This window comes from Amblyomma mixtum, unplaced genomic scaffold (assembly GCF_055824585.1).
Source record: "Amblyomma mixtum isolate Tamu unplaced genomic scaffold, ASM5582458v1 scaffold_28, whole genome shotgun sequence".
In the NCBI taxonomy this organism is placed as follows: Eukaryota; Metazoa; Arthropoda; class Arachnida; order Ixodida; family Ixodidae; genus Amblyomma; species Amblyomma mixtum.
Genome location: NW_028317725.1, coordinates 580,037 through 597,500, shown reverse-complemented (window position 1 = coordinate 597,500; position 17,464 = coordinate 580,037). Strand labels below are relative to the sequence as shown.

Here is a 17,464-nt window from a genome sequence, read left to right as displayed (position 1 = left end):
GTATGCTGCAGTCGGCCATCAGCCCTCATTGCCCATTTCGGACATACATGGGCCCGCCACCTTGTGCTACTGGGGTCAGCCTTATGTGAAAGTTCTGAAAGATATTTATAACAGCTGCGACACATCCATCATCGCCATCAGCCTCATTACGGCAGGGCAAAGGCCTCTCCCAAGTCTCTCCAATTACCCTGTCCTTTCCCAGTTGCGGCCCCCGTATCCCCGGAAACTTCTTATTCTTATCCGCCCACCTAATTTTCTGCCACCCTCTGCTGCGCTTCCCATCCATTGGGTACACTCCGTTATCCTTAAGGACAATCGTTTATCTTTCCTTCATATTACATGCCCTGCCGAAGCCCTTTTCTTCCTCTTGATTTGGACTAGTAAGTCATTAACTAGTGTTTGATAGCTGACCCACTCTGCCTTCATTCTGTTTCTTAATGTTTCACCTTTCATTTTTCTTTGGACCGCTCGATGCTCTGTCCTTACCTTTGGTTGAATGCTTTTCGTACAACAACCATAGACCATCGTGAAATAACCGGTAAAATTTTGATTACGAACGGTGTCCCTCAGAAATAAAGAGACTCGCCAAAGCTATTCAGCACATTTTTCCAGGAGGTATTCACAGTCCTGGAGTGGTAACTGTTGATGATCAGAGTCCATAGAGAATACCTAAGTAATCTGCGATTCGCTGATGGCTTTGCCTTGGAGAGTCACTCAGGAATTCAACTGCAAAGCAAGATAAATGGATTAGACAGGCAGAACGGAATGCCTGATATAAAACTAATGTGCACAAGAACAAGGTAATGTTCAGGAGTCTTGCAAAAGAACAGCTGTTTATGATTGGTAGCGAGGTACTGGAAGTGGAAAGAAAATTTCTCCCCTTGGGGCAAGTAGTGGCCGCAAATCAGAATCACGAACGTATAATAACTAGAAGCACAACAATGGTGATGAGCTCAGTTGTGAGCTTCATTCCTATCAAGAGTGGCAGTTGATCAATACCCCTCGAGGGAAAGGCGTTTACTAGCTCCACCTTACCGGTACACACCTATGGGGCAGAATGTTCTGTCAATTGAAACTTCGTTCGCCGTATATTAGGGCAACTCAGCAAGCTCTGCAATTGAATTTATAGGTGCAACGTTAAGAGATAAGCGATGGCAGGATGGGTCAGTTAAAAAAACGCGGATTAGTGATATCGTAGTCGAAATCAACAATAAATGAGCACGCGCCGTTTATGTAATACGAAGGCAATAAACGGATGACCACACAAAACTGATTCAAAGAGAACACAAACGTAACAGGGGCGAGGAAAAGTTAGGTGAGCGGATTTAATTAAGACGTGTGAGGAGATAAGTTGCCTCAAGTAGGGAAAAAACAGGGTACTTGGAGAGATATGTTAGAAGCCTCTGTGCTGCAGGGGGCATAGTAAGGCTGCTTCTGCTGTCTACTATGAATTAGATCGCAAAAGAGTTCTGCCAGACTTATTAATGCAGCATAATTTCATTTAAACTCATAAAGACACAATGAAATCATTGAATTCAATAAGAATTATCAGGCACATGGAGTTTCACAGCGGATGAGCAGATTCAAGAGCGAAGTACTCGTTATGAGTTCATTGCAATGATTTTTTAGTAATTTTACCAAAATATTTCTGATGAAAATGACCTGACGAGTTTAGTTACAATTGTTATCAAAAATTACATTTGAATTATAGGTAAAAACACTTTGTTAAACAGATTTATGGTGAGGGCTTCTATGCATGTTTTGCAAGCTTTATCCGAAAACCATTACGTAATTCATCTATGTGCTCCGAGTTTCTAAGGGCGCTTGGGGACGATCTCTGTGAAAGCAACGGAATTAACGCTTTCTTCCTCGCTTTGTTCCGTAGGGTATAATCCCGACGCCGGTATTAGTTTTTCGACTAGAGCTCAAATTGCAGACAATTACAGGAGCAATCAGAGCACGATGACTGTAGTCAAATGGTTTTCATGTGTTTATTTATTTGCTTAATGTGGCGTTGAACGATAACTACCTTTGTAATTGTCGACGAAGACACTAGTCACGAGGTAAGAAAAGCTTGAATTCAACAGTTCACACTTGATGTTTAGCAGGAAATTGCGTCAGTTGAAAAAGACTGAAAAGTCTTCTATTCTGATGCAATGCAATGCGTATTCTGATGCAAAACAGCCCCTGCACATTCCCTCAACAGTTGGTTCGAAACATATTTCATCACGTGTTTTCGTGTAGTCGCGTACTAGACTGAAATTTTCTTCTCTGCTACTTGGCCAACAAAACATCTAATACTGGTTTTGTTTAGGACAAGTTGTGGAATTTCTGAACTAAATATATTTTTCTGTATACGCTTCAAGACTTTCAACAGACTAGTATATATGGTCCAGCGCAGTCTTGTGTTCATATAAAATTTAATTAATTTTAGCATTTTTACTATAATTGCGTTTGCATAGCTTTTGTCACAGAAATGCTACCGTTTATTTACACTGCCTAATATTTCGCGTAAGGCATTTTTAAACAAACGAGCCTAATCAAATTACGCCGCTTTGCCGCTTCTGTGTCTTACACATTGCGACTAATGCAGTGATACGCACAACAGTTCTTGGTGAACAGAAAAATCGGTCTCTGCTGAAGACAAATCATAGAAATATCCCGAGACCTAACATTTATTTTTACCTTTGACATTTGCACATACATTGTGAAATGTTTCCTGACACTGCTTGACAGCTGCTACTCGTTGCAAGAGAGCCATTGTTTTCCCCTTTGTTAGTATTTTTAATATAATGTAAAAGGCCACCGCTTCGCCTACGACTCAAATCCAACAATCATCAACCACTTTTCTATATAAATATCTTTCCACTATTCTCACAAAGCACTCTTCAGATCGGCCACCAAAGTACCAGAACCATGATTTTTACTCTTGCAGTCTGCCTTAGCCTCATTGCTGCGGCCGCTACTGTTGAATCTCCTGAAACCAAAGCGGGGTCAAAGACCTTAGACATTAGTGAGGTAAGTGAATAAGATTTTATATCTTAGAAGATTACGAAAATAATCCTGTCACTGTCAACCACTGGCACTGCTTCCTCCGATTTGGACCTGTAAATGCACTGTCAACTTTGTGTTCCTGGAGGGACGAGTACACTCACGGACATTTTCTTCCAAATGTATTTCTTCAAAACACCGTAGGGTCCTCTAGGTTGAAATAATAGGCCCCTACTACATTTCCTTTCGCCGTCATTTTAACTTACCCATTGCAAAAAAGTATTTTTGACAATTGTTAATAAAGAGCAATTTATTTCTAATGTTTCTAAGACAGTTCTAAGATAAGTAAGAGTCCTAAAAATATTCCGCCCTTGGTTAACAACCGGCCAGCTAAACACCATGTGTAAGAAAGATAACCTATTCAAGAAAGTCACGGACCTTTCAATGTCACACTCAAGTGTCGCTGTGCCATTTACAGTAACATACCCAGCAGGCTACTCGAAGAAGCTAGAAGGAAATATTATGAATAGAAAAATAACCAGCTTGGAAATGACCACGAATATAAATGGAAACTATTCAATACGTTTTTGAACAAACACATGATTTGTTCATCGAAAATATATTCATCCGCTCAGGCGCCGTTCGCGACCATCCTTTTGGCATTCAAAACTTATTCAACGATTTTTTCTGTGACCATATCTCGCTGCCAGTTGACGGGTCTTTCGCGATTCCCTGGACGCCAAGAATGTTACTTCTGGTCTCCCGTAACCGAGGAAGAAATTCAAACGCTCATCTTGTAACTGAAGACTAGTGCAGGGCATGATACCCTTCACACTGCTATAGAACATTTCATTGTCGATTGTCCATTTCATTCCAGACGCTCTTTTTAGTACTATTAACTTCATGTTCGAAACTGGATTATCTACTTGCCAGCTCAAAAAAGCTAAGATGATTCCTACTTTGAAGAAGGGTGACCACCGATCTCTCTCAAGTCACCGCCTCATTGCCATTTTACTATTTTCAGCAGAGTAATACAAAAGTGCACACAGCAGCGCCTAACCAATTACTTTTTAAGGTTCAACAGACTGTCGCTTCATCAATTCCGATTTTGCTCGGGACATTCAACTAACATTGCATTGGTCACATTCACTGGCAAAATTAAAAGCACCACTGATGGGATACTTTGCCAGTGCAGTATTTGTTGGCGTAACCAAGGGTTTAGATTATATCATCCGCTCTATATTATTAACTAAACTAGAAGCTGTAGGGGTGGTGGGGCCACCTCTGAAACTTATCAAAAGTTGCTTGTCAGACAGAGAACAAGCCCTGTCCATTTCTAATATGCTCTCTAACTTATATACAATCAATACAAGTGTACCTAAAGGTTCCATTGGACAGAGGGGATTTTAATTTATTTATTTTGTGATATTGATCAATTTATAATAGTACTAAATACGTTATCGCTTAAAGCTAACTGATTAGACAAGCAGAAGAAAAAACAACCATATGCAACCGGTGGGATCCAATCAATCAATCAATCAATCAGCCTTTTATTTTCTCTATATTAGAGAAGGAGACAGGACTAAAAGCTCGAAAGCTTGACAGAGGTCCTGCCCCCTTTTTTCACTCTGGCATTGCAACAGACAAGCGGCAATAAACTCTGCGCTATACATTATAGCACAAAAGAAAATAACACACCTTGAAAAAAAAGCAAAAAGTACCAACACAAAAATACATGCAGCGTCATTACACAAACTTGTTCAGAAAAAAATTTCTTAATAACGGTATTTGAATGCTGGAAAGGGTCAACATTTCTTTGTTTACGTTATTTAATAGCACTGGCAGCGTATACAAGATCGATTGTTGTGAGTAATATGCTCTAGGTGTAGGAACTAGCCACATTTTTTTATTTCTGGTTTGTGGAATATGGGTGTTTTTTGCAAGTTCTGCCAAATTACCAACATAATTTTCATTGTTCCGCGAAGCACTTTTGAAACTCATTAAAAGTCTGTGTTCGTGTAAAGCTAAGACTGGCAGGATTTCATATTTTAAAAAGAGGTCACTCGTAGGGAAACAATACGGAACACCAGCAATGCATCTCACAGCTCTTTTTTGGAGAAGATGTAACTTGGTCATGTTAGTGATACCAGTGGTACCCCAAACAATAATGCAGTATTGTAAGAGAGATAGAATTAAGGAGTTATACACCAACAGCCTAATTTTGACAGGAAGAATGGTGCGCAGGCGCGACATAACTCCGACAGCTGAAGATATTTTGCATCTGATATAATCCACATGATCATTCCAAGCCAAGTGTTTTGAAAACACGACACCAAGGATTTTGACAGAATCCACTATCTCCACAGGATCATGGTTTAAACATACATTGAGTGGCCTAAACAATCCCCTTCCCTTTCGGCAAGTACAACACTATTTTAGTCTTTTTAGGATTAATCTTCAGAAAATTTGCTTTTGCCCATGTATTTAATGCATTAATTGTTCTACCTGCTTTTTCTTCAATATCATCTTCTGATTTCCCGGAAATGAACACTGAAGTATCATCGGCGTAAGATACAAATGTACTATTAGGTTTACAATGCACAATATCATTTAGATAAATTAAAAATAAAAGCGGACCCAATATGCTTCCCTGGGGAACTCCTGTGCAGATATTCTGTACTGAGGACAAGGAGCTTTTAAAGTCTACATACGGTGTTCTATGGGAGAGGTATGATTCCATTAAGTCTAGTGCTTTTCCACGGATACCGTAGGTTTCCATTTTATGTAAGAGAATTTTGTGACTTAATAAATCAAACGCTTTTGTGAAATCTATGTAGATACCTGCAACTATCTCCTTATTTTGAAATTTATCGATTATTATTTCTTTTTGTGTAAGTAGCGCTGTTTCTGTGGATCGATTCTTTCGAAAACCGTGCTGAAAGTCAAGGAGGAGATTATGCTTGTTAAAAAATGACAGGACTCTAGCATGTAGTAACCCACCGAACCCACGACCTCCGAATTACGCGTCCGGTGCTCTACCTCCGAGCTATGGCGACGGCTGTCAAATCTCGTGCTTCCGGGGGTATTTATGTTTAACAAGTAACCTAACCCTGAGAGTGTGCATCAGCGCCACCCACGTTCATAAGCGGCGGACGTAGCACGTCCTGAGTTACCGCTGGTGCGACGAGGAACATCATCGAACGGCAAGGGTGGAAGCTCTGTGAGAACGCTCTTATGCTTCCTGTGGCGTCAAGGCTGCCTGAACCGAGGCCCTCGCTAAGCAATTAAGCAAACAAGGGAAGGGGAATGAGGGGCTCGTTATAAATATGACAGAAGCCAACAGCCACGGAAACCAAGGGACACAGGGAATTTCAATTAATTTATTTTGTTGTGTGGTGTTGATCAATTTAGAACATTACTCAATACGTTGTCGCTTAAAGCTAATTGATTGCAAAAGCAGAAAAAAAACAAGCAAATGCCGCCGGTGCGATCCGAACCCACGACCTCCGAATTACGCGTCCTGTGCTCAAACTCTGAGCTACGGCGACTGCTGTCAAATCTTCTGCTTTCGGTGGTATTTATGTTTTACAAGTAACCTAACCTTGAGAGTGTTCATCAGCGCCACCCACGCTCATAAGCGGCGGACTTAGTACGCCTTGAGTTACCGCTGGTGTAAAGTGGAACGTCATCGAACGGCGAGGGTGGAAGCTGTGTGAGAACCCTCCTATGCTTCCTATGGCGTCAATGCTGCCAGAACCGAGGCCCTCGCTAAGCAATTAAGCAAACAACGGAAGGGGAATGATGGGCTCGTTATAAATAAGGTTATATTGTGGTTCTTTAACGTGCACTGACATTGCGCAGTGCACGTTAATGAAATTTCCAGAGCCTTTCACTACGGCTCCGGAAATTTCGACCACCTGGGGTTCTTTAACGTGTACTGTGCGATGTCAGTGCACGTTAAAGAAACCCAGGTGGTCGAAATTTCCGGAGCCCTTCACTACGACGTCCCTCATAGCCTGAGTTGTTTTGGGAACGTTAAACCCCAATAAACTAAACTAAACTAAACCAGGTTTTAGGTGAAAGACTTTTTGAAAAACAGGGTTTTTTTCGGTGAAATGTGGCTTTTACGGCATAGTAAAACCTGGTATCTGATAAGAATTTGCTTTGTAGTTGTGCCAAGTCCGTGCAACGCCTGAATCTTTTTATCATTTCGGAGTGCTGTTCTCGACGTTTCGGGTAGCAACCTACAATTTGTGCAGTGGAAGGAACTCTTAGCCAACATGAAATTCAAAAGGAATTTTTATGACTGCATACGTCGTTCCCTCGGAGTGGCTGGTTCAATTAGCCTGAAGGAAGTACCACTGAGGAGGTATTCCTCGCGATGCAGGGGTTGAGCGTTTTGAGCTCCAAGTGCATGGCGTGAGTACGGACCCGGTCATGCTGTTTGGGTACATGATTGGAATGCTTGGAATAGCCGCTCCGGAAGACAGGTAACCGGAATGCCCACAGATCGGTCGTGTCTGTCTCGCCGGAAAAGCACGCCCGCCGCCGATAGTAGTGCGCGCGCCGAATTGGCACTGTCGGATCCGAGCGTCGTGGACACGCTCCGAGGCAGCCGACGCGTCGCGCATGCGCACACTACCTCTGGCCGGAGCGTGGGCGCCCAAGCGCGCAAGACGTGCGCCGAAAAGGGCCCATGCAGTTGGGCCTTTAGACGTTCATTTCAGGGTGTTAAGCGGGGCTAGTGCAATCAATAGTGCGGCATTCGCTGAGTACTGCCTCGACAGCATCCGAAAGAATCACGCGGCCACGTTCACTGTGATGTTTGCTGGGAACGCCATATTAAAGGAGGAGGGGTTGGAGGAGGAAGTGTACAGCATCACTCACTGAGGCGGATTGATGAGGATGGATGAATGAGGCGGATGGAGGCGCAGTTCCTGCATAACGAGTGAGGGGGACGATGACGACGATGACATAACAATGACATTCAGGAGCCCTCGATCCCAACGCGGTCATGTGGTGGCCAGGACACGGTAGTGTCTGTATGGGCAAGATGGAAAGACGAAAGACTGTTTGCCGGCGTTTGCGAGCTGGGCAAGAGTGGACATGGTGGTGGTTAATGAAATATTCTGGGGAGAGGTTACTGGTCCCGGCGTATGTCGGCCAGTTAGTGGCATCACTAAGAGTGGACATACCTTCGCACAAAGCGGTACATGCGTCTCTTATTAGTACCGCACACGTAAACTTGCGCATGTCTTCAGCATAGCCCCATGAGCTCACTGTGGGTAAGTGTGGAAGCCGGCGCAGAGGTCAGAATATATCTGTGAGAATATTTCGCTTCACTTAAAATTGACAAGCCACTGAACTGCAAGGTAACTGGACCTAAATGGTTATTGCATATTGCCGCGAATGTTTGTAGTGTTTGTTTGTTCATTCTTCAAAGCTGCCAGCACGCCGCTTTATTGCTTTGTTTGTGATGCAAGACGCGCCTAGATTTATCTCGATTGATCGCATGCAGGTGGAGCGGTCTGGACGTTGTTCCAGAGCCTCCTAGTAACTTTCCAACCTTTATCTCTAAAGTTTGCTATCAGCTTTAGAAAGAGCACTGCCGGGAGCGGCGGGCATTCCGTTCGACGACCGCCGAGCATGCTTGCTGCTACGCCGCCAACGAGCGATTCACTTCTTTGCGACGGCACGTCAGCCCAAATAAAGAGTTTCGTTTAGGGGCTATTCTGGCTGCTTTCCTGTTCGCGGGACTACAGTCACCACTACGTGATATCTGGTGGTGGTGGTAACCTGCTATCCAGCTATGCCCCTCACGATCGAGCCTGGTGCACAGCCAATGCCCGTCGTGGTCCGCCAGCCCCGTGAGCTGCCGACGATTCGTGGAGACCACAAGAAGATGTAGAAGGCTGGCTGGACATGTACGACTGTGTGGCAGCGCTGAAGTTCCGGAACGTTTATTTTGTATTGGACGGCATGCCAGAACGTGGTTTGAAAACCGCGAATGTTCCCTCACGACATGGGCGACCTACAAAAAGCAGCTGCTTAGTACTTTTACTTGCGTCGTACGTAAGGAAAGAGCGGAGGTCCTGCTGCAGAGAAGAATTCAACGCCCAAACGAGACCTTGAGTCCGTATGTAGAAGACATGAAACTGCTTCTCAGGCGCGCCAACCCCAACATGAATGAAGAAAAGAAGCTCTACTTCCTGTTGCGTGGCGTGAAGGAGCAACTCTTCGCCGGCCTGTTCCGGGATCCTCCAAAAACCATCGCCTAGTTTTCAGCTGAAGGTTCAACCTTCGAAACGACCCTTGAAGCCCGGACCCGTCACTACAACCGATCACTTGAAGTGCTGTCGGCGAGCCCCCCCGAAGATACCCCTGCAAGCGTGGATAACCTTCGAGATGTAATACGCGAAAATGTTCGCGGAGAACTTCGCCGACTGCTGCCATCTCTAACACAGGCGAATCAGATGGCATTGCTCAAGGACATTATCCGTGAAGACGTACATGATGCACTTGGCACCCCGTCACCAACGACACCAACGGAAGCTACAGCGATGACCTACGCCGCAGCACTACGCAGTCCTCCGCCTCAAAGAGAACACCCAAGCCCCCTTCGACGGGCCTCAGCTCTACAAGAACGACGGCCCCTAGCTCCAGCCCGCCCACATTACGAGTGAAGCAACACCTTAAGAAAATGCGACGAGTGGAGGACTCCCATCAACCACCCACTATGTTTCTATTGTGGTCATGCCGGGCACATACTTCGCCACTGCCCGTACAGACGCATCGGCCTACGAGGTTGCGCCATCGACGCCCCACGGCCGCTCCCGGCCAGCGACCACGGGAAATGGACGGCTACCTGCGCAGAAGGGAGTACGTGTCTTCAAGCCGTCTTTACCGCTCCCTGTCGCCGTCTTCCGCACGTTTTGCATCACCGGGCCGCAGGTACGCCGCGGCTGTCCGAGGAAGGTCCGCTAGCCTCCGTAGGAGAAACTAAATAGAGCAACCTGTGGAGGTCAGGTTGCTTGCCGAGGAAACGACGAAGATCCTCCAGCAACCACGCTGCATGAAGACGTCGCGCCCACTACGCCGACGCCGCATACAACGACAACCTCGACCACGACGCGAACCACCTTCAAAATGACCCCGCCGTCAAGAAAATCTTCGACTATACAGCCCACCCACGATTCACGTCCCCGACGCAGAGGATGACGTGCAACTCCAGAGCGAGGACATCTGACTTAGAAGTGGTTATCGGCGGCCGGAAAGTCACCGCTCTAGTCGACACAGGAGCCGATTATTCCGTGATGAGCGGACCAATCGCTGCGCAGCTGAGAAAAGTGGCGATCCCATGGGACGGCCCACAAATTCGCACCGCAAGGGGCCACCTCATTATGCCATGAGGAGGATGCACAACGCGAGTGACTCTCAAGGGACATACTTACTCCGCAACCTTCGTAGTGCTAGGGCAATGTTCCCGCGAAGTGATCTTGGGCATGGATTTCCTTAATGAGCATCAAGCGATCACCTACCTGCGATCCAAGCTGATGACGCTTTCCACGGACGAGGCCATCCCATCGACGAGGACTCCGGAACATCACGCTGCACTTACAGTCCTGGAGGAACAAGTGAGTGTCCCACCCCGGTCAAGCGTCATCGTCACTGTAGGCGCCACGGAAGCGAATAACACTGGAGCCATTATTGAGGGGAACATGCAGTTGCTTCTAGTCCGAGGAATCGGCATCCAAGAGGTATCGCAGATTTCTGCAAAGGAAAAGCCGAATTACTGCTGACTAACTTTATCGAAGAATACCGACACGCTAACAGAGGAACGAAGATTGCATTTCTCTACGAAATACCCGACGTACGAGACTTCTTCGCCCTCTCCGACCCATCCGTAGAAGATCCACCTGACCAAGTGAGCTCACCTATTTTCATGATGTAAAAAATAGCGCACAGGGAACACACGGGACGGAAAGTAAACGACGCAGACAAGCGCTAACTCGCAACTGAGGTTTATTGCTGACGCGCGCAATATAAGGTAGCAATAAACCTCAGTTGCGAGTTAGCGCTTGTCTGCGTCGTTTACTTTCCGTCCCGTGTGTTCCCTGTGCGCTATTTTTTACATCATGAACGTTATCCAACTTGCCCAACTTTCCGCTTTGCTGAATGTCACCTATTTTCAACATAAACCCAAACCTGCCCAAGAACAGACAGGACCACATCCGCAATCTCCTTCGAAGCTACAGCGAGTGCTTCTCGTCATTGCCGAAGGTCCGAGAAACGCCCATTGCCAAGCATCGCATTATAACCGCCCCGCTCGCCCGACCTCTCCGCCAAAGCCCCTACCGATTTTCGCCGCGAGAATGACAAGCCATCCGGGACCAAGTGGAAGAAATGCTGCGCGACGGCGTTATTCAGCCTTCAAGGAGCCCCTGGGCGGCACTGGTTGTTGTAGTGAGAGAGAAAGACGGTGCACTTCGATTCTGCGTTGATTGAACATCACAAAGATGGATGGAGAGCAACTAAAAAGGCTTCGAACAGTACTACACGTAATCAGATCATCCGGCCTGACTTTTAAAGCAGAGAAGTTCCACTTTGCCTATGAAGAGCTGCTGTTTTTAGGCCACATCGTTAGCAAGGACGGAGTACGGCCAGACCCACAGAAAATAGCTGCTATTGCAATGTTTCCGCCACCGGCCGATAAGAAAGCTGCGCGCAGATTCCTCGGACTGTGCCGGCCTTACCGGCGATTTGTCAAAAACTTGTCGCGCACGCCGAGCCAATGACCCACCTGACAAAGGCAGACGTACCGTTTAAATGGGATGCGCCGCAAGTACAAGCCTTCAAGGTACTTCAGCGTCCTTTACAGTACCCACCGATCCTCGCGCTCTTCGACGAAAGCGCCGAGACTGAAATTCATACCGATGCAAGTAGTGTGGGCCTAGGCGCTACCCACGTCCGGAAAACTGACGGAGTGGAGAAGGTAATCGCATACTTTAGCCTTTCCTTGTCCAATTCCGAGGCTAATCATTCGACAAGCGAGAAGGAGTGCCTTGCCATCATCTGGGCTACGTCAAAATTTTGCCCCTACCTGCACGGACGACCATTCAGGGTAGTCAGCGTTCACCACGCGCTGTGCTGGCTTGCCAGTTTGAAGGACCCCTCCGGCCGCCTGGCTCGATGTAGCCTGCGCCTCCAGGAGTTTGACGTCACCGCCGTTTACAAGTCCGGACGCAAGCTCTCTGACGCCGACTCCCTACCACGAGCCCCTATAGATGCACCGCCGCCGGATGGCGATGAGGACGCCTTCTTGGGACCGATCAGCTCCACCTCTTTTGTACAACAGCAACGCTCGGACCCTGACCTAAATTGCCTCACCGAGTACTTGGAAGGCAAGGTTTCTTCAGCCCCCGCCTCGTTCAAGTGAGGATTATCTTCATTCCGTTTACAGAATGATGTCCTCGTGAAGAAGAACTTTGCAGCGAACAAAACAGCCTACCTCCTTGTTGTACCTGCAAGTCTGCGCGGAGAAGTTCTTCAGGCGTCACACGACGAGCCTACAGCTGGACATCTGGGGTTTTCTCGCACCCTCCGCCGTATTCAAGATAAATATTACTGGCCCCGACTGTCTGCCGATGTCGCACATTATATGAAAACCTGCCGGATTGTCAGCGACGAAAAACCCCTCCAACACGACTAGCAGGATTTCTAAACCCCATTGAACCCCCCTCGAGGCCCTTTCAGCAGATCGGCATAGACTTGCTTGACCCGTTCCCGAAATCAACATCTGGAAATAAGTGGACCATTATAGCGACCTACACACCTCACCCGCCACGCCGAGGCAAAAGCCCTAACGACCGGAACAGCAGCAGAAGTCGCCAAATTTTTCGTGGAGAACATTCTTCTGCGACACGGCGCCCCCGATGTGCTCATCACTGACAGAGGAACAGCATTCGCGGCGGAACTGACGCAAGCCATCCTCCATTACAGCCAAACCAGCCACCAGAGAACAACTGCATACCACCCGCAGACCAACGGACTGACCGAGCGCCTCAACAAAACCATCGCCGATATGCTCGCCATGCATGTTGATGCCGAACACAAGACCTGGGACGTCATCTTGCCTTACGTAGTCTTCGCCTACAACACCGCAGTGCAGGAGACCACCCACATGACGCCTTTTAGCCTCGTTCATGGCAGGGAGGCGATGACCACGCTAGACGCCATGCTGCCCAATGTTACCGAAGAAGATAATGTCGACGTCGCCGCCTACCTTCAACGCGCAGAAGTCCGAAGACTTGCCAGATTACGGATCAAAGTCCAGCAGCGGACCAACGCCAGACGTTACAACTTAGGACGACGCAACGCGGAATACAACCCAGGGGACCGAGTCTGGGTTTGGACGCCCAATTCCCGCCGCGGATTGGGTGAAAAACTTTTTCAACGCTGTTTCGGCCCGTACAAGGTTCTTTGTCGGCTAGGTGAACTGGGCTATAAAGTCGTCCCTGACGAAATGACTGCATCCCAGCGACGCCGCGTACGACCAGAAGTTGTCCATGTCGCCCGCCTAAAGCCTTATTATGCGAGCTAAAGTACGTTGTGTTCGCACCCTTGGTGTTTATTTTTACACAATCCGTTTTAGTTGGTTGTGGCCGCATTATGTACTAAAGCACCGGGTCCATGCTTCTTTGAGTGGGGAGTAATGCCGCGAATGTTTATAGTGTTTGTTTTTTCATTCTTCAAAGCTGCCGGCACGCCGCTTTATTGCTTTGTTTGTGATGCAAGACGTGCCTAAGTTTATCTGGATTAATCGCATCCAGGCGGAGCGGACTGGACGTTGTTCCAGAGTGTCCTAGTAACCTTCCAACCTTCATCTCGAAAGTTCTCTATCAGCTATAAAAAAAAGCATGGCCGGGAGCGGCGGGCATTCTGTTCGACGACCGCCGAGCACGCTTGTTGCTACGCCGTTGCCGAGTGATTCACTTCTTTGCGGGCGGAAGTCAGCCCAAAAAAAAAGTTTCGTTTAGGAGCTCTTCCTGCTGTTTTCCTGTTCGCCGGACTGCAGTCACCACTACGTGACAATATCATTCTGACTACATTTTTATTACACATGGTATAGAAACCATTTCTGCTGCATATCAAACCGCTCGTGCGTGGGCTATTTACGAAACTGTTACAAGGCGATTGAGCGATGGCAATTTCTCAATTTTAGTTTGCTGCAGGCTGTGCTGCCTACAATTCCTGGAACTTTATACTTGCAGCTTGTCCCTTGAAGTTGCTCTGATGTGGGTTTGATTGCACTCCCCATGACGTAATCTCCCGCATTTTGCATAAGACTGCTCTTTACGAAATATCCTGCGGTACGATTGCAGAAACACTTTTATTAAGCCAGTCGCTTTGATCAAATGCAAATAATTCGTGCTTTCTAATCAGAGGCCCATATTTATTGTTCATGTTTTAAGATGGTGAATGTGACTGAGCGCCTTGTGGTTGTCAAGAGGAAGCACTCCACTAATACGAGAATCCGCTGCCAAGCGGCGAAGAAAATAGGAGGTGACTTCAAAAGTGGATACACATACAATCTCACAGCCCGAGAGGACGCTAAGTAGTAAGTCGCATATGTTCTCTCCTAAGGTTTTTGTTTCAAAGATACCATGCGTATATATATTTTAAATATTATTAGCATATAATAAAGCTATGAAGCTAACATTTTCATGTTTTGCTATGTCTTTAATGCCAGTACAATATGCCCAAATAAAGGCAGCAAACAATATACCGCTATAGGAACAGCTGATGCTCTAGCACCTATACTCCTATATGGACCCCGAGGACAAAGCGAAGTAGGTTTCTGACAATCGCTCTCCGCATCTTGACGACAAAGAGGTTGATTTAATAAAAAACTGATATTCCTGCAGCTAGAAAAATGCAAATCTGAAGGATATTTATTTAATAACTTGTCAATGCAAAAGTAAAATGCCTGCACCGAAAGAGTTTTTAAGCGCAGAGTGCGAAGTCTTGGCTCTGCCTCCAGTTACTTCAAACCTGTGATCTTCTATTGTAGTGCTTCTATAGTAAATATAGCAAGTTTAACTCCAGTGGAAGGAAATTTTTGGAAAGGATTAAAAGATCAATAAATGCATCTTAGTGCCGGAAAAAGATCACTCATTACCAGACCGACGAATATATTAAAATTTTATGAAGTGGACAGTGGCAGTATAATACTGTTTTTGTCGATGCCCCTAGTTCGCAGCAGAAGTTAAGAGGAAACTTTTATGCTGTTTCCTCTGATGTCTCTAGAAGAAGAAGATACGGAGGGCATTAGGACTACTTGTGTGCTGTGAAGACGAAAGCAAGCATGTGTTGCCGTGATTTCATATGTCGTCGTTTGGAATCACTTTAACGAGCTAGCCTCCAACTTGACTAAAAGTTGTTTTTCTATGTACAACGAGATTTATATGACTGCACCCGTAATGCTGTAGAGCGAATGGTTGTGTCACAATTGAGAAATGAATCTCGGGGAAAGGCATACCATTAAACGTGCATATGTCCAACGTTGGAATACCTGCCGCTGGCTACCGTATAACTTGACTAATACACGTATGCTGTATCCAAGGAAAAATCGTATGACGTCACCTGGAAAGCTGTGGAGGAAACGACTGCGTCACAATGTTCATGGGAATGTCGGGAGAACTGGCTTCAGATGAAGGTCTTATATCTTTTCTGAACGACCGCCGCCCCCCTCGCCGCTTCGGTGGCTAGAGTAGCTTTGTAATGCCACTTTTTCTTTTTTCAACGGGGGGAGAAAGGGGGGGAAGGACGGACCAAAGTCAAGGATGCTTTGAATTTAAAAGGATATCGGTAATTCCCTAATATTGCGTAAGAAAATGTAGTTTGGCGAAGTGGATTCTTCTGTTCCTGCCTAGGCGACTAAAAAACTTTGCTATAAAATAGTTGGATTCCGTAGGGGACGGTGCCAAAACTAATCCCCAAATGCTTTACTTTGAGGATAAGTCAATACGTAGAATATGGCCAAGCTCAATCCTGGCGAACATACTGCGTATTCACCTGACTGAACAATAATTACACCCCTTGTTATTCACACAAATGCATTTTTAAATTTCATATAAAGCTTATACTCTTCTTACCTCCGTTCTAACTGGTTCCAGTTTTTCAAGCATTGTAAACGTTACGCTTGTACCATTTCCTGACGGAAGAAACTACTGGTCAACCTATGTAGACGAATGTAAGTTGCTAACAAAGTGGGTTAATTATTTTCCTCCTAGTTTCTGACTGTACAAATATTCTTTGTTAGTCATGCATGTCATGATATCCTCATAGACAATATGTAGCCTGTCAGTGACTGCTGAAGCGTATGCTTTAGGCATTATTAATATTAACACAAATTTCTGATTTTGGACAATTGTTTCGGTGCAACCGGCTCTAGCTTTCTTACTGCGGTTTTTCGCTTTCTTGCATATTGGAAGCGATTTTAGGTGACGAAGTAAATTTAACCGGGATTCCTGATTTATCCGCAACTACGTCCATCCTATATAAAATGTATTGCATGCTAGGTGCCACACAAGATATCCTCTAAGCCGGCGCTTCGACCAAGATTCTGTGCAAGTTTTTTTTTTTTTAAGTACAACCGAGAATGCTGCCGAGAGACCACACGCCATCAGCAGGGTGGTCTAGTTTTCAGCGCTCGGTCGCACCAGGCACAGACAGTGTTCATTAGTGAATTGTGCAATGAAGGACAACACCACTGCCCTTTCTAAAAGTTTAGATTGACAGGAAGCGGGGTATAAAACCTGTTGATACTTCTTATTTACTGAAATTTCTCATTTCATTCTTATATATTTCACTTATTTAATATTTTTAACCAGCTAGTATCTTGGATTTTTTTTAAAAATGGAGAAGATCCGCCAAGGAATGTAAAAGAAAAGCAGAAGGAAAAAGAAAATGGATTCCCAATGGAGGTAACAAGGTTAACAGATTACCATACAAGCTAAAGAAATAATTCTGAGCAAAGAGGCACACCATTTATACACTAGATATTTTATTTTGTTAATGTCACCAAAATTGGTTCCAAACCTCAAGAGAGTGAATGGGCCGTGTACAAACTTTTTCTCTTCGAAAACTGCTTTTATTGTAATATACTACCTTGCGATAACATATTTTCCGAAGGCATACTTCGTAAACATGTGTCTGACGAGACATGGTTCAAACTCCCCGTAGATCACCAGCCAATCTTTTACCGCCTAAATGGCCCTGAAAATCGATTCAAGAACAGCCAGAGGCAACATAGGTTTGTGCGTACTTGTTAGACGAAAGTTCTGACGCTTATGCTGCAAGCTAGCAACTATGTCGGGACTCAGACGCTACGGTGTTCATTCACTTGAGACAGTTTGGTCTTTCACCTCTATTAGCGACACATTACAGCTTTACAAGAAAACCGCACAGCTCC

General features: G+C 45.8%; 1 long non-coding RNA gene across 1 annotated transcript; it reads left to right on the top strand.

The window, feature by feature from the left end:
* The first annotated feature begins 2,900 nt into the window (after nt 1-2,900).
* Nucleotides 2,901-14,621, top strand: LOC149324507 (uncharacterized). Its single transcript, XR_016286834.1, has 2 exons — nt 2,901-3,018; nt 14,463-14,621. It is a non-coding gene; the product is annotated as an uncharacterized LOC149324507 (long non-coding RNA).
* The last annotated feature ends 2,843 nt before the right edge of the window (nt 14,622-17,464 follow it).